Genomic DNA, 25507 nt, shown 5'->3' with positions numbered 1-25507 from the left:
GTTTTTTTCCAAAGAAAAAAAAACTCTACTTTATTAGTTAAACTTAAGAAGATTTTCTATGGATCACTTACCAACTATATATTTTCATTTTAGAAAACCCATTATACAAAGATTTTTATATATCTTGATTTTTTACCTCAAAAGTGATTAACAAAATCCTAGGGAAGAATAACATCAACTCTTGTAGATTTAGTACAATTCTCTCATGCCTAACATTGGAGAAATTGAAATTCATATTAATAAGGGAAGTAAAAAAGATATAAAAACAATACCTTAAGAAGGAAAATTGGATAGACCAAAGAAAGAGGATAGACAAAACACAAAAATCCTTAGGTCTATACCCCTTTAACTTTTCTTTAATTAAGCATATACCTAAGGACTTCCTAAGGAATTCAAACCTAAGAGAATCCAAGGGTTTGGTGAAAATATCTGCCAATTGATGTTCTATTGAGACAAACTCTAGAGAAATGACCTTATCTTCAACTAAATCCCTAGTAAAATGATAAGAGATGTCTATTGTTTACTATGGGCATGAAGAATAGGATTTTTGAAAAAGCTAATGGCACTAGAGTTATCATAATGGATACTCATAGTACCCTACTCTGATACCAATTAAAAAACTGTTTACTCAATAGGGTAACACTCAAGGGGTGAATAAGTGTTTCTTAAAAAGTCACAATTTAAGGATTAAAAATTTATACCCAAATAAACTTGTGAGATAATAAGGATAATTAAAGTAATCAATGATCAAAGTAATAAGAAAAATCAAGCAAGGAATATAAGAAATTTTTTACATGGAAAACCCCCATATTAGTCGTGGAGATGAAAAAAAAAAACTAAGGGGTCTAAGACCCCTAATCTACAATCTACTATTTTATATCAAAGTACACTATTTTACTTGACCACTTTACCCTAAAGACTTGCTTTTTAGCACCTATACCTTGATCCATGTCCATGATGTAGCATTTTCAATTCTCTAGTGGATTTCTCTCTGTGTCTAAGGGGATGTAGGTCCTTCTAACAACCCAAAATTCAATTATAGGAAATTCTTTCTTGAGAGATTGTGAATGATAGGGCAAGTTTGTTAATTCTCTTAAACTGTCCAATCCTAAAATGGGTTAAAAGAGGGTTTATATAAGCCTACAAGCCTAGGGGATTGGTATCTGGAATTTACCAAAAAGAATTCTTGTGAATTTTTCAAAAATAAATTTTGTCATATTGTGGACCCGCATTTTTCACGTGCGTTCCCACTCAATCGGCGAGACTCACTTTTATTGGTGAAAAATTTAGTTTTGGAAAAGTCGGAGTCGTCACTTATTTTATTTTTATTTTAAAGGGAAAATAAAACAAGAAATAAAACCCTAAAAAGTGACTCCATAGTTTTTGGAAAAGCGTGTCTTTTGAAAAACCCGAGTCTAGGTCCAAGGATTAGGTTACTTATTGGGAAGGTACCTCTAGGAGGTAGCACCCCTCTAAGCCTTATAAGGGTCTCTACTAACTAAGTTGTGGGAAATAGGGCAATTAATTGATTGATTGAGGGTACCTAGGTAGACTGAGGTGATTTAAAAAAATCGCATGCTAAACGAGAAAAGTCAAATCATGATCATAAAAGAGATTTAGGGTGCATACATGGGCTACTTCTGAAACGCTATCACAAGACATCAAAGTTAGTTCAAATAGTATATCATCCAGCATGCGCTTTATCAGAAATAATAGAACAATGAAACATATATATCAAGACATCGAAGCACTATCAAAATATAGGTGCAGTTCACAATGACAAGCATATTTACAGAATTTAGAAAGTAGGTGATAGAGGCCATACTTGGATACCATGGACAACTTATAATGCGCTTCCACAAGACATGAGGGGTTAGATAATAATAAAATAAAGAAATCCTAGCATGTTTGTTATCTAATCAACATAGAAAAAATGATCAAAGTATACGAAATCTTCAATTATCACATACATCTTGTATATAATTCCGAAAAAAAAGATAGATATGATTATCACAAGTAGCAAAGGTGGCAACAAAGATGAGTTTTGAAAAAATGATTTTTTTTATGTAGGGGTTTCACCAATTCCCCAATTGATATACACGAACCTAGCCTAGAATTATCCCATTTATTTGGGACCACAAGCTTGGATTCATGTCTTATTCAAAACTATAGTTTTTATTGAAAACTGAGAAAGCTGCGAACCGATCAAAACATGGTTACATATTATTTAAGAAAATGAGGCTTTGATGCTAAGGACTCTAAATGAGCTAAGGACTCTAAATGAGTTTTAGAAATAGATTTTCAAATGGATCTTTTGAGAAAAGTGTTTTGTTTTAAAATAAAAGAGATTAATTTGAAAACAATAAAACATAAGAATCAAGCAAAATAAAAGAAAACAAAATTACAAAGTAGAACTTTCGACAACTAAGCAAACTAAAGTGGTGAGAATGGAGGTCAATCTTCATTATTTTTCGATGGCTTCTGATAAGTAAATTTGATAAAGGACTATGAAAACAATAAATTATTAAAACTTAGATCAAATAAACTAACGAGATATCCACCAAGAATTAATGACCAAGATTCAAGAAATGCCTAAATTGAGAACAACAAATCAAGAACTAGCACATGATCAACTAAACAGACAAACACATCTAGACTAAAAACAATAAGTTAAAATTGAACTAAATTGGAATTAAAAACATGAACTTTATCTAACATGATTAACTAAACTATTGGATTAAAATCACTAAAACACTTAAACTAAGAGATAGATTAAAACTAAACTAATTGAAATAAAAAACATGAACTTTATCTAACATGATTAATTAAGTTAATAAATTAAAATCATCAACTATTCCAAACTAAAGAATAAATTATAACTAAACTAATCCAAATTAAGAACATGAAATTTACATAACATGATTGATTAAACTAAAGAATTAAACTAATAAAATTCTGACTTTTTCAAATTAAAACAAAGAATTAAAAACTAAACTAAAGAATTTTAACTTACCTTTTTCAAGATTTTTCTGTGTGATGTGACTATAAGGCTTCTCAATGGGTGGTACGGGTAGAGCATCTGCAAGACTTAAGGATGAATGGTGGCTATGTGCTCCTACTTTCTCGACCGAATGGAGTCCCCTCCTGCTTATGCGTTCCTACCACCATATTTATGGAAGATGAATCCTTCAACCTATTGTCATCCTAAATGTCCATTACATCTAGCTTCCCATTTTGTTCATCATCTTTGAATTTTGAAAGAGGTGAAAAGAACTAGTGCATAGAGATAAATACAATAGAAATTCCTAAAATAAAGTTAATGGTCAGTGTATGACCAAACATTACAGGAGATGCTATGCCTATAGAGATGGTGGCTACAGTTGACGAATACTTCTTCTATCAGCATATTTAAAAAAAGAGGAAAAAATTCCTTATACCACATTATTAAATATCAAAAGCATGGTATCCTTAGAATGTCCATATAGGATGTCAAAGCTACTAGGACCTTTGACAACGACAATTCCCACAATTCCAAGAAAGTTGAATAAAACACCATACCCGTATAAAAATATATTCTGAAGATAAATGCTTGTATCATAATGGCTCTTCAGTGTATACTCATTGTAGACTGAGGCTAAAGATGGAACAATTACAAAGATCAATGTATAAAGATATGCACCCGTAACCACTAAGAGACCTGAAGCAGTGGTCCCTTCAGGTAGAAAATGCATCTGATTAACACTAATCCCGATGAGCAACAGAGCAAGAGCTTCTCACTAAATCATGGAAAAATAATGTCTCATAATTATCTTCGACAAAACTGCATGATTACTACTCAAAAAGTGCTCTTTTATAGCTTCTTATAAACTCTTTTAAACACTTTTGAGTAGTATTTATTACCTTTTAACTCAATTGGCACATTAAGGACCCTTGCAAGTGTTACTAATCAGTTTTTGGCAAGTTTTGATGTTTTTGATAGCTTTTTGATCATTAAAACAAGCCAAGAATGAGGGATAACTTGGTATAATCCATGGAAAAGTAAGATTGAAGCTAAATTACATGAAGAATCCAAGTTTTGGAGAACTTCAAAGCCTTTGCCAAATCAATCAAGTGTGCAAGGAAGAGAATCAGAGAAGGAATCTAACATTGAAGAATTTCGCAACCACTTGCGAAATTTTCGCAAGACAGAAGGAAATTTCGTAGCCACTTTTCACCACTTGTGAAAATTTCGCAACTCCTTTTCAATATTGCGAAAATTTCGCAACTCCTTTTCAACATTGCGAAAATTTCGCAACTTCATATCTGACTTGCGAAATCTTCGTGTAATCTTCAGATATTTTTGCACCGACTCCGTTAGATTTTTACCTCAAGATATTTTGTGTAATTATCTATTCTCTCCTTATAATCAGTTGAAGATCTTTTTAGATAATTAGGATATCTAATTGAGGGGTTAAAAATATCTATCTTTATATATCTTAACATATCTCTTTTTGTAATATCTATCTCAGAATCTCGGAAGACATTCTTGGTGATCACCTGTACATTTTTTAGTAAGAAATATATAGAGCTTTGCTTTGCCTTACCTACTCACTTTGATTGTATTTTCTTTCTAGCCAAACAATCTCTGAGGATGTTTTCTCAAAGGATGAGTGGCTAGGCTTTTTGTTTCTTGGACTGAAGGAAGCTAGGTAAGGGACCCAGATACAAAAGTGGGAGTTTTCCTTGTTTCAGTTTTTAATGAAGAGAAGGTTGTGACCCATTAATGGTTTTTATATTTTTAGTTAACTTAAAATCCCTTATAATCACCTGGGCCAACACTTGGTAAGATTTTCGAACTCAATCCATAGAGATCCATTAATTATCTCTTGTGAGCCTCTGGGAGGTGGTTTAAAGGTAGGATTACCTAGAATAGCCAACACTTGGTAAGCTTTTGGACTCCCTGGAGACATCCATTAGTTATCTCCTACGAGCTTTTGAAGGGTATTCCAAGGTTAAGGATCACCTTGAATGGCAAATGCTAGGTGAGAGGTACGAGCCATTGCAAGATGCATCAATGAGAGGGATTTAGCGTTGAAACCATTATTGGGAAGCAATTGTAACACACCGGTTGGGAGGATAACTATAGGTTAAATCCGAAATACGAGGAAAAGATCCGAAATCTCCCCTTTTGTATAAGGAACTTGAACCTAGTGACCTGAAACTCCAAGAAACCTTTTCTTTATAATTAAAATCAATTACTAATTTTGGTTAGCTTAAAACCAAACCTTTTTCAACCATCATTATGTTTTCTTTTAAAGCTAACTTATAAAAGAAAAGACACCAATCCAATTCTTTAAATTAATATCATGTGTGAAATGAAAACCCATCCCTGTGGACAATCCTAGAACCACTATGCTATTCTAGCTATGCTACCGTAGTATATGGTGAATTTGGTTTATAAATTTTGTTGATAACTCCCGTTTAAGGACTGAATCAAAGGTACACCAATTGGGGATGAATCACTGCAATTACCAAAACCTTTAGATTGCTAACCATCTTCACAGTTGCGGCATTAAAATAAAGTTGCATGATGAACTTGAGGTAGTTATTGATAGCATATAGAAGTGCTGGAACAGCAAGAAGCACATTGTTGCGGGCAACCTGCACAAATACGGAATCTGAGAGAAGAGACTTCTCTCCAATTTTCGGACGCTTAGCCTTGAACTTAAACACCAAAATAGGCTGTAAACCAACTAGGATACAATCACCAACAACCAATAAGACATTGAGGGCATGATGCTTTGATGATATCTTACTCCTATGCCGATCATTAGCCCTTGAGACAGTTTTGGCACTTGGGGATACTAATCTAGAATGGAAAACACTGCATTCTATCATCCCGTTCTTCATTACTTTTCCCCCCAACCAGTTATCACTCTATAAAAAATTTGGATCTGATCGATCCTAGAACACGAATGAGAGTTTCATTTTTTTCGATGGATTCATTGGAAACTACTTTATACGTAAGTGGGTTAGGAAATGAGCAATGATGAGGGCATGGTCAGTGTAGTAGCGGCGACGATGGATGGAAAGCCTATGGCGCAGTTGGTCTGAGAATAATAGAGGTGGTGGTTTGATGGTGTAACAGTGGGGCGTGGTGGTGTTAGCGAAGGAGCTATGATGCATGGTGCGGGCTGGCAGTGGAGATGGAGGGCGGTGGTGCATGGTAATGGTGCTGGTGGCTTAGACTAATGGCTGCAACTGTTGCTGTCGGAGATGAAGGAAGGGCGGCGGTGTGGGCAAGCAAGTAAGGGGCTTGTTTTAACACAGTCTAAACCTACTTGTGATCTTCTTCGAGGAAAAGGGCGATGCCTCTTAGGTTAAAGAAGGACCATATAATAGAATCGTGGCCAAGGCCGTAGACCCAGAAGTTGCAGGGAGTGAGAGATTGAAGGACGTCGAAAGAGACTTTGATCTCTGCCAGAGATTGCTGCAGAATCACTTTAGATGTTGTGTAATGGAGAATGGCGATGAGCTGCGTCTGCGCTACTGAGTCATCGGAGTGGTCGGGTCTCGTATAAGTGCCAGAGATGGAACACAAGAGAGAGTTGTTGGACATTTGGTTGAAGTTATTGATGAGAATAGTCGTGCCGATCATACCGAAAATCACTACGGTGAGTATCCACGACCTCTCAAAAAGAACTCAATGATTCTCCATCTCTTCTTCTTTCTCTCTCTCTAAAAAACTGTAGAGATAAGAACCAAACAAGGTGGTGTACGAGTGATTGTGATGAGCGAACTGATGAGTGATGAAACCTATGTAGTTCTCCAATGGAGGTATCAAGTGCATAACACTATAAAATTCCCATGGTTGAGACAATATCCAGTTTTCATAAGACATGGAGATGATACTCTCTCTAAGTCGATAATGGTTTAAAAACCGCTCATAGAGGTCCTACATATGTCGATTTTATGGAATCTTGATGCATGGTGATGGGAATTCTCTAATTATCATAGCAGATCAGGATATGTGCATGAATCTAGGAGTCATATATCATTCTTTGATCAACGATGTGTGAAGACCCTTCTCTTCTTAGGATACGGTGTGTGTTTTGTAGGCCGTCCATGGTGCATCCTCAAAGTGGCAACATCTTTATTTTCCATGGGAGTGTGTGAAGTTGTCTTCTTCATGAATGGCCTCCTCCTTCCTCTGTATCTTGCCTTGAACACACCATTTCCTCCATCTAAAGTGTTGTGCATGAATGCTCTCTCTAGAGAATGCAATGGTGCGGTTGTATTCTCATGTGGTAATGATTTCCTTGGAAAAAAATTGGTAGTGTGATTGGATGTTGCAGCCTACTGTAAAAAGACCTCAATGGAATTTGTAACCTCTTCCCAAACCCTTTCAGAAACATGTATCATCCCATCTTTGAAAATTTTCTAAAAACGTGTATACCATCTCAAAATCTGGTGATAATCTACTACCAAAAACTGTCATGTTCTGCCTTGATTCTTTATTCTTCCTAGTATGCAACCATATGAGAGCCCTTTTATATCTTCCATGGTGCGTGATCTGTTAGAGAAAGCCCTTTTTCACTATGCTTGGTGCCTGTCAGTTTTTTAGAGAAAAAAAATCTATCATGATCCCCCCTCTTGCCCAAAAAGATTAGTCAACCCTCTTATCTTCGATTTTTGGCCTGTGCTCTCCTCCAAAACCCTCTATTGCAAACACATACATCTCATTTTCCAGAATAACAAGTCCAATATCCCTTCTAAACTCTCCATGATATCTTCCTAAAGAGAGTCTCCTTATCCAAAAACAATCTCAAAGTTTCCAAAGAGATTCTTAAACCTTCCAAAACCAAAAATCCCTTTTGTGCATGAATATTCCCAAAAATTGCTCTCTGTATGCAATTGTGGACGTTCACTTGTCTTCCTTTCTAAAAAAAAAACCTCAAACTCCGATCTCCTTCCCTCAGCCGTGTTAGTCTTCAATTGTTTCCTTATCTCCTAGAGCCACCTTCCTTAAACTCTCCCAAAATGTCCACACCTATCTTCCAATCTCAATATGGTATCCATTCCATCTCTAATGATCACGCATCCAAGGAAATCCCACATTCCAAATTTCAATCTCAATGTCATCATGCACACCTTCCATACATTTCCAACAAAATTTCAAAGTTAATAAATAATAATAATAATAATAATAATGAGTAAAATAAATAATAATAATAATAATAGTAATAAAATAAAAATTAAAAAAATATTTAAACTAAATTATTAAATTAAAATAAATAAGTAAAGACAAGTATTACGGAAAAGTGACAAAATAATAGGAAAATAAAATCGAGGAGGTAATAGACATGATAATAAATAAAATAAACAAAAATATAATAAAAAGTCAAGTCATGTGGTTTTACAAAAACGAGCCATGCAAGTCATGCAAGCCACGTGAAACATGCAAGATGTGCCAAAAAGGTGACCTAAGCAAGACTAGGTAAACCTAAGTGGGCCAAGTGTACCTAAATGGGCTTAGGGTGCCTAAGTAGACCTAAGTCTAAATTAGGGCTGCCAAGAGTCACAATGGAGTTAGATAAATCCCTCAACCAAAGTCCCTAAGGTGGCTTAGAAAAGATAAGCTACACAAGTAGTAATGGGCCACTAGGGGATTGTTGTAAAGTACCGAACAAATACCTAATAGGACATGTGCTAGGAAGACAAAATGGAGGGTCTACAAATATGCCCCTCTTCGGTAGAGATTATGAGTGTAGGGAATATGAGTAAAAATACGAATAATGAGTGGAACGAAGTGAAATATACCGAAGAACTAAAAGAAAAAAACTAGAGATTTTGTCCTAGCACATGACGAGAGTAAGCTCGGAACATGGGGTCGCATTCACAAAAATGAAACAACTCTATATCGTGAGCTCAAGGCTCTACGTGAAAGAATGACTCTAGGCCATAGATGAGAAAAAAGACTCTCGGTTGTGAGCTCTGGGCTCTAAATGGAAAAGAAATGACTCTAGGTCATAAATGAAAGAAACGACTTCAGGTTGTGAGCTTTGGACTCTAAATGGAAAAGAAATGACTCTAGGTTATAAACAAGAAAAAAAATGACTTTGAGTCGTGAGCATTGGGCTCTAAATGGAAAAGAAATAACTCTGGGTCATAGATAAAAAACGACTCTAGGTCATGAGCTCTGGCTCTAAGTGGAAAAGAAATGACTCTAGGTCATAGAAAAAAAACGACTTTGGGTCGTGATCTTTGGGCTCTAAATGGAAAAGAAATGACTTTGGGTCATAAATGAGAAAAACGACTCTGGGTCGTGAGCTCTGGGCTTTAAATGGATAAGAAATGGCTCTGGATCATAAAAGAGAAAAACGACTCTAGGTCGTGAGCTCAGGGCTCTAAATGGAAAAGAAATGACTCTGGGTCATAAATGAGAAAAATGACTCTAAGACGTGAGCTCTAGCTCTAAATGGAAAAAAAAAAAAGACTCTAGGTCATAATGAAAAATGAGCTTAGGGCTCTAAATGGAAAAGAAATGACTCTAGGTCATAAATGAAAAACGACTCTAGGTAGTGAGCTTTGGGCTCTAAATAGAAAAAAATGACTTTGGGTCATAAATGAAAAACCACTCTAGGTCGCAAGCTCTAGACTCTAAATGGAAAAAAAAATGACTCTAGGTCATAAATGAAAAAAAACTCTGGTAAGCTCAAGGCTCTAAATGGAAAACAAATGACTCTGTGTCATAAATGAAAAATGACTCTAGGTCCTGAGCTCTGAGCTCTTAATGGAAAATAAATGACTCTAGGTCGTAAATGAAAAACGACTGTGGGTCGTGAGCTCTAGGCTCTAAATGGAAAAAAAAATGACTCTAGGTCATAACTGAAAAATGACTCTAGGTCATAACTGAAAAATGACTCTAGGTCATGAGCTTTGTGCTCGAAATGGAAAAGAAAAACGACTCTGGGTCATAAATGAAAAACAACTCTAGGTCGTGAGCTCTAGGCTCTAAATGGAAAAGAAATGACTTTGGGTCATAAATTAAAAATGACTCTGAGTCGTGAGCTTTGGGCTTTAAATGGAAAACAAATGACTCTATGTCATAAATGAGAAAAACAACTATTGGTCATGAGGTCAAGGCTCTAAATGGAAAAGAAATGACTGTGAGACATAAATGAGAAAAACGACTCTAGGTTGTGAGCTCTAGGCTCTAAATGGAAAAAAATGACTTTGGGTCATACATAAAAAACAACTCTGTGTCATGAGCTCAGGGCTTTAAATGGAAAAGAAATGACTCTAGGTCATAAATGAAAAATGACTTTGAGTTGTGAGCTCTAGGCTCTAAATGGAAAAGAAATGACTCTAGGTCATAAATGAAAAATGACTTTGAGTTGTGAGTTCTAGGCTCTAAATGGAAAAGAAACGACTCAAGGTCATAAATGAAAAACAACTCTGGGTCGTGAGCTCTGGGCTCTAAATGAAAAAGAAATGACTCTAAGTCATAACTGAAAAACGACACTGGGTCATGAGCTTTGGACTCTAAATGGAAAAGAAATGACTTTGGGTTATGAGCTCAAGGCTCTAAATGGAAAAAAAAAAATGACTCTAGGCCATAAATGAAAAATGACTATGGGTCGTGAGCTCTGAGCTCTAAATGGAAAAAAATGACTCTCGGTCATAAATGAAAAACGACTCTAGATTGTGAGCTCAGGGCTCTAAATGGAAAATATGACTCTATGTCATAAATGAGAAAAAATGACTCTGGGTCGTGAGCTCTAGGCTCTAAATGGAAAAAACATTACTTTGGGTCATAAATGAAAAATGACTTTAGGTCGTGAGCTGAGGGCTCTAAATGGAAAATAAATGACTTTGGGTCATAAATGAAAAATGACTCTGGTTTGCGAGCTTTAGGCTCTGAATGGAAAAAAAATGACTTTGGGTCATAAATGAAAAATGACTCTGGGTTATGAGCTCTAGGCTCTAAATGGAAAAAATCACTCTAGGTTGTAAATGAAAAATGACTATGGGCTCTAAATGGAAAAAATAAAAAGACTCTGGGTCATAAATGAAAAACGACTCTGGGTCGTGAGCTCCGGGCTCTAAATGGAAAAAAAAATGACTCTGGATCTTAAATGAAAAACGACTTTGGGTTGTGAGCTTTGTGCTCTAAATGGAAAAAAATGACTCTTGGTCATAAATGAAAAGCAACTCTGGGTTGTGAGCTCTAGGCTCTAAATGGAAAAAAAAAAAAAAAAGGCTTTTGGTCATAAATGAAAAATGACTCTAGGTTGTGAGCTCTAGGCTCTAAATGGAAAAAAACCTCGGGGTCATAAATGAAAAACAACTCTGTGTTGTAAGCTCAGGGCTCAAAATGGAAAAGAAATGACTTTGGTTCATAAATGAAAAACTACTCTGGGTCTTGAGCTCTGAGCTTTAAATGGAAAAGAAATGACACTAGGTCGTGAGCTTTGGGCTCGAAATGGAAAAATTGACTCTAGGTCATAAATGAGAAAAAAAGGACTTTGGGTTGTGAGCTCTAGGCTCTAAATGGAAAAAAATAACTATAGGTCATAAATGAAAAACAACTCTAGGTCGTGAGCTTTAGGCTCTAAATGAAAAAGAAATGACTCTAGGTCATAAATGAAAAACGACTCTAGGTCATGAGGTTTGGGCTCTAAATGGAAAAGAAATGACTCTGGGTCATAAATGAAAAACAACTCTAGGTCGTGAGCTCTAGGCTCTAAATGGAAAAGAAATGATTCTGGGTCATAAATGAAAAACGACTCTAGGTTGTGAGCTCTAGGCTCTAAATGGAAAAAAAATGACTCTAGGTCATAAAAATGACTTTGGGTCGTGAGCTTTGGGCTCTAAAAGGCATGGATAAAGAAAAACAACTCAAAAGTGGATGGGAAGAAAATAAGCTCAAATTCGTATGCTTAAAATGCCAAGGGTTGGACTTTTGAACTTAGGAAGGGAAATATGCCCTAGTATCCAGGGTTCTTGTACTGCTAAAACAACCAATAAACCAATCATCCGCTGAAATCAATGATTTAGAAACCGATGCATCATGACAAACCTCTGAAAAATCTGAATTGAAAGAACTCTCTATGTCTCACAAGCTACTCTAGTGAAAAACCTCAAAAGGTAAATCTCGGAGTGTTTATCGCAACTCATCTAAAAGTGTATCTTGAAGTGCACAAAAATACTACTCATCTAGATAACCTAATCTGCAATGTAACAATGACAAAAGCAATCTATCTCATGAGGATCTGGCTAAAGGATCCACCTATGCTCCTCGAGTGAAACTTGATGCGATCCATCTCTATCTTAACAAATCCATGTAGGGAGGTCCTGATACAGTCAATCGTCAGAAGCCCTATACTAGTACTGAATCTAAAACCAAGCTGGTCGTTGTCCCAATCTCAAGGATACTCAAAGAAAATGGGGAAATATGCCCTAGTATAAGATCCGATGTCAAAGTCATGAGGTAAATAACCAACATCAATTATCCATCCTCATACCACTGTGCAAATAAAATCTTGACACGGAAAGGAGAATATGCCCCAGTATGGATATCCAACGTATAATAAAGAATATGTCAAAATCAATCAAACATCTCTATAACCATGAATAAGGATAGTCATACTGTCCAAAAACAACTATGAGTCTCGAAGAAATATGGAAATATGCCCCAGTGTGGGTATTTAATGCACAACAAAAGGATAAATCCAACATCATCAATCAATTATCTCCAGCTCAGCAATAATCCACTAGTCCATCTAAAAAATATTCCGCAAATGGAACCTAGAATCATGAAAACCGTCAATGAGCTCAACAATGTTCCACTAGAATAGATATCATCTCAACATACTCCATTAGGGATCTCTGATCGGTGAAAATGGCTAGGCTCAAAGTAGGGGCTCATCTCAACCAAATGAAAGGGGAATATACCCCAGTATGATAGCTAATACACAGTAGAATGGGAAGCCAGAAAACGTCAAATATCATCCATAAGATGAAGCAATCATCTACATCCATCACTAAATCACCTCCAAGCATAAAAGAAACATCTCCCAAAAGAAGAAACGGGACGACATCTATATGTCAACCAAATCCCAAACACCAGCCTAAGTAGAGGCTGTCAAAGATAGCATCTAATCTCATGGACTTAGGGTGGTCTTAAGACAAGGGACATAATGTCGGCTAGGGTGATAGGGTGAAAGAGATGAAAGGAAACTAGGCTCAAATACCCAATGATCAAACCCATACCCTCGTGTACAAGATGTAATGCATAGAAAAATCTCATGAGCCATGGACCTAAAGCTAACCAAAGGAAATGTTGATATTGAAACAAGAGAGAGGATAAGTGGTCAAACTATCAATGAAACATGTGAATGATGTGAAGAAGGTATCAAATCAGAAATGTGTATCAATATGTAGGAAATGGATAAAAGGTGGAACGAAGATCTAGAAAGAGGTGATGGGATACAAAATAAGGCAATAAGAAAGTGGAATGAATGATGATCAATCCATATTAGTACAATAAAGGAAAGTCATATCACCAATGACGGAATGTTGGATAAGACAATGATCCGGAGACCCTAGTAAAAGGTTACTCATCTCTCATACCTAATACATAACAACCATGATTCAAGAAGCATAGGATCTCATAGAACTCTCACATGAACCCTTGACACTCCAAATGCATAACAAGAGTGGCTCAAGGGGTGAAAAATCATATAAAAATCTCATAAGAATCCACTATGACAAATATACCCAATAAATAGACCTCAAAAGGTGACATAAGTGCCCAATTGAGCAAGGTACCATATACGAACATATCATTGCAATTTTTTTTTCTTTTTTTTTGTGCATTTTGTTTGTTTTTTTTTTTTTTTGAATGAACATGCTCTGATCATCAATAAATCGAACTCCAATGGGAAACATATAAGGGATGAACAAACTCTCTCAAATCACTGATGAATACATGAACCCCATCCCAAGAGACAACCTCTCAAATTAAAATCTCTTAATCAATGCCAAATGATGGGATGAATGGAGTGATATGACTGCCCTCTTTGCACCAAAATGTGAAGAATCATCAACCCAGGGAAGAGGAGAGATAAGATAAAGTGAATAATGATGAAAACATGACAGAAAATGAAAATGTGATGATAGCAAAATAGAAAAAACGGGGTGATGAGGAGATGGTAACAAGAATGAGAAGATAGGCCTATAAGTCTAAAGCTCACGAGACTTTCCTAGCAAAGCATTCATATACATCAAAGGGCCCTAACCCAAGTGTAGAAATGGTAATCAAGGCTATAAGAAAGAAAAAAAAGTCTTTAATGTACTACGCGAGGCTCAATGGGCTAGCAACGACCTAATATATAGATAAAGGTGATAAAGTGTAAGGCTAACCGAACTGATGGTCACCCATCATATGACCATGGTCTCAAATGTAATACTTCTTCAACTGATCCACATTGGTAGGGTTTGAGAATTGATTTCTATCTAGATATGTCAATCATATTTCCTTTTTGGGGTCAACTCTCTAATGAAAAGTGGTGTACTCTAAGTAAGTCCCTAAGGTCTCCTGGAATAGATGAATCTCCATGACCATAACTGGGCTAATATCATCCTCAAACATATCATCAACATAAGTGGGATGCCCCAACATAAATAAACTGAATCTCTTCTGGACTCTCAACGATGAAGATTTCAAGCATATTAAGAGAGTGAACTATCTTTGGCTAATCTGTGCTAACCATCCAACTATCATCCAACACATCCATCTCAAGCTCATCATGAAGAAAACCATGTCAACCAAATCTCCCATTGTAAGAAAAACTAACATCCTCTATAAGAACTCTCATATGATAAACTTTGACCCTCTTAAAGAAAAAACTAACATCCTCTATAAGAACTCTCATATGATAAACTTTGACCCATAATCCAATAAACTCATCATATGTATAATGTCACCCTCAACAATGTCACTAGCTAACTAGGTGGTGGGGGTGGGAGGCAGTGAATCACAGAACATCTCATCATGAACTAGATGTTATCTATCTCATTGTCTATCAATCTTCTGGCTTAGACCTGCTAAAGCCTCCTTAATAGAGTCATGATGACTGTAAGTCGATCAACTGTATCATGCTGAGGATACATACCTGACTGCTTTGAAACCCTGATCAATCTGTCTCCAACTCTAATATAAGAAGTCAAATTCGAACCAAAACAAATAACACTTCTCTAAAGTACAAAGGCATGGAAAGAGAAATGTCATGAAGGAAGGTTAGAAAATGTGGAAACACACTAATCACAACGCAGAAAGGTGGCCCAACTGAAACTCAAACATGTACCAATCTCTTAGTACACCAAAAGGATACCATGAAGAGGATAACCGAACCCAATTGTGACCAAGCCAGCTCTGAAGGTTCACAAATGCACCCATGTGTAGGAATGAAATCTTAATTGGATCTAGGTTAGCTTACAAGGTTGAGGTGGCTCTATAAGATAAAATGGGTGGGTTAAAGGATCCCTAGCAGAAGCGATCGTACCCTTTGATGGTACGCAACCCTCTGCACTTCTCCAAGGAGATGGGGTGCTTCCATGCAAGGTGGTCATCAACTCTACACTTGCACTTCCTCGCTTTCCCAGGGGTTTCTTAATGGTGAAGGTTCTCTCATATCTCAACACTCAGGGATAATCTAAAGTGAACAATGAAGGATGTGGGTGCATAAAAAAAACCTAAGATTTAAAGTGAGATAGTGAACAAAGACAAGCAATCATACAATCATGCAAGAGCAAGAGTTGTTATGCAACAAGTAGTCATACCAAGCAGATAGGTATCATACAAACAAAGTCCTATCTATCATATGTGAGAGTGAATCATGTGATAACCCGACTCTTGGTAGCTTGGCATGTAAGGGTATCAACAAAATTTATACCTAAGGTCCTTACACTAAAGTAGCAAAGCTACTATAGCATAGTGGCTCTAGGATCGAACATTGGGAAGGGTTTTTACTTTAACTGGTGAAGTTCGGAGGATGGAGTGAACTTTTCTTAATAAAAATTAGGTTAAGATGAAAACATAAAAAGATGAAGGTGTTGTAAACTAAACTAACATGAAAATACGTTAAAAGATGGAAAAAGAAATTTCTCAAAGCTTTGTATAGCCATGCTTAACTCACTGTGTAAAAATGGAGATTTTGGGACTTTTCACCTCGAGTTGGGGAAGCAACTAAGGTGATGCTTACTTCCCGAACCGGTATGAGTTTAACAACTGAGTTTTAGTCCTTGAAAACTTACAAAAAGGGTAGTTGAACCTCATAAATGCTCTTTTATTGGTATAGGTCATCTCCTTGACTTGCAATACAATGACTCGTATGAGATAACTAATGAACGTCAGTGGATCTAATAATAAGAATCCACTGAGACCAAAAGGTTATCAAGTATTGGCCATTCAAAGCAAGTCAGAGGGATTAAAAGCTTTACTTTGGATGAAAACATTTATGATGCTCAGCTACTTACATTTATGGCTTGGAAATCTCCATCCTGACACGGGAGCTTCACATGGCATCCATTACTTCATGAAACTAAAAGGTTTTAGCCTCTCATCCTTGGGGATTTCATCCTCCAAGGATGTTTGGCTACTAAGAAAATGAGAAAGAAAAGATAAAAGAAGCGTATGAACAAAAGTGCTCTTATAACTTATAAAGTTATAGGTTACAAGATGATCGTGTCTGAGGCTCTTCACCTTTATTTAAAGACAATAAAAAGCTAAATTACAAGAGTTATTACAAAAGCAACCTTTTCATTGGTTGATTACAAGGGTAAAATAGGTATTTACAAAGCTAAAAGTCAAGCAAAATATCTTGGAGAACCGGCAGTGGAATATCATCAACAGCGTCTCAAAACAGGGGATTTCCAAGGCATTTCGCAAGGGGGGAAGATGAAAGGTCCAAATTTCGCAAGGTTAAAAGCCACCTTGCGAAATTTGGCATTTCGCAAGGTGCCTAAATCCACCTTGCGAAATTTCGCAAGGTGGTTTCTTCATGGTGCGAAATGGCCAAATTTCACACCATGAGGAAAATTCCCTTGCGAAATTTTGGCAAGGTGAAATTCACCTTGCGAAATTGGTCATTTGGCAAGTGAATTGCCTCCCCTTGCGAAATGGTGTTCCCATTGCTTGTGCTCGTGTTTCCACTTGAAATTCAAGCCTGTAAACGTCCAAAATCTTTACTTAACTCGCCCAAGTAGCTCCTCCATCAATTGGCATGCTTGAATTGGTTCATAAGCTGATGAAAAACATGTAAACTTGCCACTAAAAATGGTTAGAACTAATTACTAAGGAGCTTAATGAATTAATTAGGTTAAATGAATATGATTACTACTCAAAGGTGCTTAAAACCCTTATAATTAGGTCTACAAAATAGCACTTTTCGGTAGTAATCACACCCCCCAACCGACTCATTGCTAGTCCCTTAGCAATGGAGGAGATAAAAACTAAGCAAACATAATAATATACATAAAAGAGGTCATGCAAATCACTCCAAAAAATAATTGAGTGGCCTGACTGATATCAAAACACATCTCACATGGTGAACTAAAGATATGAAGATTCAAAATGCAATAGGAGTTGTCAAAGCTAAAACTTAAACAAAAAGTACAAAGAGTGGAGATTATGCAATTAAGTATCAAAAGAATCTCTACTCTCAAGGTTCCGGATCAAACTCTTCCATAATGAGCTAAGTGTTGATGAGATTAGCTTCCGGATATAGTATGTACAACTATCCTCTCCCCCCAACCTAAGCTTTTCTCGAACTTTGGCAAAATTAACCAACTCTTAATAGGTTAGGAACGCACCTTCTTATTCACAATTCTTTTTACTCACTAAACTTAACCAATTCACCTATGTAGCAAGCAGAGGATCGATGACTCCCAACCAATCAAGGTTTAGGGCATCGGGTTTTAAAGGCTTTCGCCACCCCTTCGGATCATGCTTAGGTTTCAAGGAAAGAATAGAAGCTTATTCTCTTTTTTTTGTTTTCTTTTTTAAGACTCATTGGTCTTTTTGAGGTGTCCCAACACTATTAAAAAGAGGTTAAGTAATGAACCAAGTCAAAATTTTCCTAAGCTTAGAGGGTGAGAAAGTTTTACATCATATATCCGGGATCTAATGTGCACGGTGTGTGTAAAGCTTGAAATGGAAGAAATAAGTTCGAAATCAAAGAGGGCTTTAATAGATTATCAACTTTGAAAGCATAAAACAAACTCTAAGACTTAAGTAATTAAGTTAAAACTCGACTTATCCTATTTTATTTTGAGAAATTATCTTTAACAACCATAGAGAATGAAACAAAAAATTTTAAAAAAGGGCAAAAACTACTAAATCAACAAAATAACTAACTAAAATAGGAAATACTTACTTCCTCAACTCTCCCCCCAACCGAGATGAACATTGTCCCCAATGTTTCTATCGAAAAAGACGAGGAAGGAATGATATACCTTATGGTGATGTGGTATTCAAGGCATGTGAGTGCATCCACATGATTCAAAAACCATAAGAAACGTGAGAGAGGAAATAAGATACAAAAAATGATGCTTATATAAACTGAGAGAGTTGAGTACAAGATATAAGCATGAGGTACATACAATCTCAGAATATAAAACATGTATCATATACAAAAAACATATACAAAATGGAGATAGAAATATCCAATCATGGATGTGGCTCCTGAGGTGGAGGAGGTGATATGCCCAGGTGATGGTGGATCTGAGAGAGCATGGCAGAGTGCTGGTCTAGGATAGCTGTATGCTGAGCCTAAATAGCTATATGTTGAGCCTGATGTGTTTGTATGGTATCCATCTGTCGTCTGATGGCCTGCATCTCACGGACTAAGGTGGCTTGAGAGGCTCTCAATGAGTGAAAGGACGACATGAGAGCTCTGAACTCTGTAGCGGAGACAGTGATGGATGGCCCGGCTGAAGACTCAGCATAGGCTGGAGCAGGAGTGACTGGTGGTGTGGGAGTATCAGTAGTGCAAGTCACTGGAGTAGGTACTGAAGAAGAAGGCTCTGTGGTATGTGGGTCCTGCTCTAGTGATGTCTATACTGTAGGTGCTAAGGCTGCTGGAAAATCAGGAGGCACTGGAGAAGCTGGAGGCGCGGGAGCTAATGGTCTAGGGATACCCTGGTCCATGGGTGAGCGGTCTAAGAAATGGGTCCAACTCTCACTGGTAAAGAGCTCTCTACAATGATGACGATGCTCTAAGTGGGGCTGAGAAGGGTATCCCATATCCTCTAAGACCTGAGAGATCAGCCTCGAAAATAAGAGTGGAATAGTACTAGCTCTGCATAGGCGCTTCCTATGCACCTTCTCCTCAAAATAGGTAAGAGCAACCATGACTAGATGGTGGGGTCCAAAGTAGAATCCCTCAGAGATGCGGTAAAGCTCATCTAGGATAGCACCTCTCCTCTGGACGACATGCTGGAGTGGAAAAAGATTGGTGCGGAGCACCAAATCGATAAGTAACATCCGTGGAGGAAGCTCCCTCCTCAAAATGGTCCTACTAGTGACTCTACCTCCTGATAAGGTAGACACCATGTCGGGCTCTGAATACTGAGACCAATGCCGGAAGGAACCAAGGTCCTCAGGGATAGGTGGAAAATGCATAGGGGCGGCTATATCTTGGGCCTCTAAAATACCATGCCGGCTATCAATCAAAAAATGAATGGCTATGGGGTCCTGGACGCCTCTAGTAGTCATAGTCTGGTAGAAATCTAAGACTACCCTAGGGTAATAGAAGGACCTAGGAGTCATAAATGGCTCGATGTGGTACCTCTGCAGAAGGCGGTATGACTCCTCTAGCTCTGGTAATAGGCGGAGAGTCTCATGCTCCATACAGATCTCATCGTGAAATGACCTATTTCTGATATCCGTGTTGCCTAGGAGGGGTGGCCCTGCTATCATAGGCCGCTTGAGGACCTCTGCTAGGTGTGAAGAGCCTGGGATAGTAGATGCTGGAGGGGCTCTGGAGGACTCACCTGGTCCTGAAATCCTAGTCCTCTTAGGTGGAGGACTGCTCACAGGGGGTGGCACTGGTGCCCTGGAAGACCCAGATGATCGTCTGGTCTCGTACCCATGCTGAGTAGAGGGAACTAGGGTCTGGGCAGGCTGAGATGGTGTAGAACAACCACCTCTCTATGAGTGGGCCCCACGCTGACTAGCTGAAGAGGATGTCCCCCGTGTCCGTGCCATGGTATAAATACTGAAATAAGACGGAAAAGCATGAAAAATAGAGCATCCCAGGGGTAAAGTGTCAAAAATACAGTTGAAATGGTAACCAGTGCAAAATTTGCAAGGCATGAATAGTGGTTGCTAAATTTGGCAACAGGCACTATTCACGCAGCACTATTCATATGCACTATTCATCTTCTTCTCCAATGCTTACTTTGAATTTGAGTTTTCATTTTTAACGGTTTAAAATTCAGAAAAAGGGTATGGTTTTAATGGAAACATGATTCTAAATGCAATGGAGTAAGTTTGAGAGCCTAAAACACATTGCAAGATAGAGATTTTTGCAAAAATGGTGGCCGGCCATGTGGGTCTTTGATTTGAAAAAAATGGATTTTTGAAATGGTTTTAATGGATGAAAATGCATGTTTATGGTTCCTAAAACATAGAAATGACATAAACAAGCAATTTAAGGAGCCAAAAATGGAGAAAAATGAAAAATTACTCACCTTGGAACAATGAAGCATGTGGCTTAGAGAGGAAATGCAAGGGGAATAGTGTTTTATGCATGAAAAATGAAGTTGAGAAGGCTTTAAAAAGGGTTTTTGGCCATGAAATTTTTTTTTGAAAATTTGTCTAAGTACGGGGATGAACTGAGGAGTGTTAAAACTACAAAATTGAAGTTTGAAAATGAATTTAAAAAGAATCAAATCCTTGGTAAGCATGAAGAAAAAATTTCGCAAGGTGAAAATTCACCTTGCCAAATTTTCGCACTGGCTACTCCCCTTAAAAACCAATCCCGAGAGGTTGCATTTTGATATTTGCTTTGAAAACAATTTCGCAAGGTGAAAAATGACTTGCGAAAATTTTTGCACTGGTTACTCCTTGCGAAAGTGCAATCCCGAGAGGTTGTAAATTGCATCTTGCCAAAATGTGCATTTCGCAAGGTGAAATTCACATTGCCAAATTTTCGCAACTCACTTTTTGAGTTGCGAAATGGGCTTTTAAGCTTGGACTTAGATATATTTCTCCCCTATTTCACCTTTTTCTCCACATTTGTGAGCTTGTGAGCTTTCATACCTACTATTGGACATCAAAGCTCCATTAAAAACATAAAAAATCAAAATCAAAACTAAGAAACCTAAACAAAATATGTGCAAAAGTATTAAAAATGCAAAGTAAACAAGAATGTAATACTAAAATTAAAACAAAAAGAGATGAGCACTTAGATTTTCATGCTAAGCTTATCAACTTACCACACTTTCTCAAGGATGTGATGGGTCATGGAGGATGAGTACCTCCTTGTCACGGGAAAATGGCTCGATGTAGGGCTTGAGTCTTTGCCCATTTACCTTGAAGGTCTTTGCACTTTTTGAGTTGAGTAACTCAATTACTCCATGTGAGTGTACTTGGTGGATGAAAAAAGGCCCTACCCACCTTGATTTGAGCTTTCCCGGAAATAGGTGAAGCTTAGAGTCATATAACAAGACTCTTTGTCCCTTGAAAAATTCTTTCTTGGTCACCAACTGATCATGCCATCTCTTTAGCTTTTCCTTAGCTATTTTTGAGTTGAGATAGGCATCATTTCTCAATTCCTCAAGCTCATTCAAATCCAAACTCCTCTTTAGCCCAACCTTAGTTAAATCCATGTTGAGCTTTTTAATGGCCCACCATGCCTTGAACTCAATCTCAACGGGAAGATGGCAAGCTTTGCCATAAACAAGACGGTACGGTGACATCCCAAGGATAGTCTTATAAGCCGTCCTATACGCCCATAGGGAATCAAGGAGCTTAACAGACCAATCTTTCCTATTGGTGTTCACCACCTTCATCAAGATGTTCTTAATTTCCCGGTTGGCTAGCTCTACTTGGCCACTCGTCTGAGGATGATAAGGTGTAGCTACCTTATGCTTAATTCCGTACTTGGCCAAAAGAGCTTCAAAGGGCTTGTTGCAAAAGTGAGTGCCTCTATCACTAATGATTGCTTTAGGCACTCCAAACCTCGAGAAGATGTTTTCTTTTAGGAACTTGAGAACCACTTTGTGATCATTGGTTCTACAGGGTATAGCTTCAACCCACTTTGAAACATAATCAACTCCTACCAAGATGTAGGAGTGGCCAAAAGACATAGGGAAATGTCCCATGAAGTCTATGCCCCAAACATCAAAAAGATCCACTATCAAGATGGGGTTCAAAGGCATCATGTTTCTCCTTGAAAGCTTGCCTAGTCTTTGGCACTTATCACATCTTTTACTTACCTCATGGGCATCCTTAAAAAGTGAGGGCCACCAAAACCCCGATTGAAGAACTCTCATTGCCGTCTTTTGAGAGGCAAAGTGGCCTCCACATGCATTCCCATGGCAATGAGATAGGATCCCATGCTTCTCTTGTTCGGGCACACACTTCCTTATAATTTGGTCCGCGCAATACTTGAAGAGAAAAGGCTCCTCCCAATAATAGGCATGGACCTTGGCAAAGAAATTCTTCTTGTCTTGAGAGCTCCATTCACTTGGTATTTCTCCCGTGACCAAGTAATTGGCAATGTGTGCAAACCATGGCACTTCCTCCACAAGCATCAAGGATTCCTCAGGGAAATCATCATTTATGGGAAGTCCATGGGTGTCATGAGCGATGTTGAGCCTTGACAAGTGGTCAGCTACCACATTCTCAACACCTTTCTTATCTCTGATCTGGAGGTTGAACTCTTGAAGCAAAAGTATCCACCTAATCAACCTAGCCTTGGCATCTTGCTGGGTTAGCAAATACTTCAAAGCTGAATGATCTGTGAATACCACAATGGAAGACCCTATCAAATAAGCTCTGAACTTATCCAAAGCATACACCACAGCAAGTAATTTCTTCTCAGTGGTGGTGTAATTCCTTTGAGCATCATTCAAAGACTTGCTTGCATAGTAGATCACATAAGGTTTACCATCTTCTCTTTGTCCCAAAACAGTCCCAATGGCATAATCACTTGAGTCACACATCACTTCAAATGGCAACTCCCAATTTGGTGCTCTCACAATGGGCGCTGATGTCAAGAATTGCTTAAGAAGCTCAAAACTCCTTTGACATTTATCATCCCACTCAAACTTGGCATCCTTCACCAATAATTCACAAAGAGGTTTGGCAATCTTGGAAAAATCCTTTATAAACCTCCTATAGAACCCGGCATGCCCAAGGAATTGCCTTATTCCTTTTACATTGGTGGGAGGTGGCAACTTCACAATTAGTTCCACCTTAGCTCTATCTACCTCTATACCCTTCTTTGAGATTATGTGCCCAAGAACAATACCTTGATTTACCATAAAATGGCACTTCTCCCAATTGAGTACGAGGTCTTTCTCTATGCATCTTTTAAAAAAATCTTCAAGATGTGACAAACAATCCTCAAAAGAAGTCCCATACACAGTTATGTCATCTATGAAGACTTCCATGATTCGTTCAACCATGTCACTGAAGATGCTAAGCATGCATCTTTGGAAGGTAGCAGGAGCGTTGCATAATCCAAAAGGCATCCGCCTATAAGCATAGGTGCCGAATGGACAAGTGAAGGTAGTCTTCTCCTGGTCCTCCACATCAATCTCTATTTCAAAATACCCGGAATACCCATCCAAGAAGCAATAAAAAGGATGCCCAGATACTCTCTCAAGGACTTAATCCATGAAAGGTAAAGGGAAGTGATCCTTTCTCGTTACTGTGTTCAGCTTCCTGTAGTCAATGCACACCCTCCAACCAGTTGTGAGGCGTGTGGACACTTCATCTCCATTTTCCCCCTTGACTACGGTTATCCCGGACTTCTTTGGAACAACTTGGGTTGGACTCACCCAAGTGCTATCTGAAATGGGGTAAATGATGCCCGCTTGAAGAAGCTTCAACACTTCAGCCCTTACTACCTCTTGCATATGAGGATTCAATCTCCTCTATGGCTAACGAGTTGGCTTAGCTCCCTCCTCCATATAAATATGGTGCGTACAAATCAATGGGCTTATCCCCTTCAAATCAGAAATTTGCCATCCGATGGCCTTCTTGTGCTTTCTAAGGATTCTTAGAAGATTGTCCTCTTGTGAAACGGTTAAAGAAGAAGAAATTACCACCGGGGCTTTATTGCCTTCCTCCAAGTAAGCATACTTCAACTCGGCAGGAAGGGTCTTCAATTCAAGCTTAAGGATTGCATCCTTAGCTTCTTTCATCTCTTCCTCATCCTTGAACAAAGGAGGATCACCGGCTTTTGTCTCCAGTTTGACATAACGACATTCATTCCCATGGGTTCAGCTAACCCATCATCAAGATCTTCATGGCTTTCATCTGGATTCTCTTCAAACTGATCAAGCATACTCTGATTACAATGCTCCTCCACCAGGGTATCTATCATACACACTTCTTCTGGGCCCTCATCTTCTTCAGGATGGATGTACTTTTGACATAGATGGAAGATGTTGAGTTCCAATGTCATATTCTCAAAAGTGAGTTGCATGACCCCATTCCTACAATTGATGATTGCATTGGATGTTGCAAGGAATGGTCTTCCAAGGATGATTGGAACATAGTTGATCCATTTGACAATGGGATCCGTATCAAGCACCACAAAATCTACTGGATAGTAGAATTTGTCAACTTGCACCAATACATCCTCTATTACCCCCCTGGGGATTTTCACTGATCAGTCAACTAAGGATAGGGTGATCGATGTTGGCTTGAGTTCTCCCAACCTCAGCTCCTTGTATACAGAGTATGGAAGCAAGTTAACACTTGCCCCCAAATCAAGCAATGCCTTCTCCACTTGGGTTTCTCCAATATTGACTGAGATTGTAGGACACCCCGGATCTTTGTATTTGATTGGAGACTTGCATTGGATTATAGCACTCACTTGCTCGGTTAGGAAGGCTTGCTTTGTAACATTGAGTCCTCTTTTCACAATGCACAAGTCCTTCAAAAACTTTGCATATGTAGGTACTTGCTTGATCATATCAAGTAAAGGAATATTCACCTTCACTTGCCTTAGCACATCAAGAATCTCAGAAGCATTCTTGATCGGTTTCTTCCCACGCAAGGCTTGAGAAAATGGAGGAGGCATGTGCTTCTTCATCATGCCTTCCTTTAAAATAATTTGAGGTTCCTCATCCATGCTAGGAATGATGCTTTCTTTCATCTGAACTTCCTTTCCCTTTTGTTCTTTCTTCTTTTCTTCTTTTCTATCAGCCTTGTCTTCTTTGGCTTTCCTCTGATCATGCTCCGGTTAATGCACTTCCTTACCACTTCCCAAAGTGATAATAGCTT

This window comes from Vitis vinifera, chromosome 19, assembly GCF_030704535.1.
Source record: "Vitis vinifera cultivar Pinot Noir 40024 chromosome 19, ASM3070453v1".
NCBI classification, from domain to species: domain Eukaryota; kingdom Viridiplantae; phylum Streptophyta; class Magnoliopsida; order Vitales; family Vitaceae; genus Vitis; species Vitis vinifera.
The sequence above is the reverse complement of the archived record's forward strand: the minus strand, read 5'-3'. Positions refer to the sequence as shown.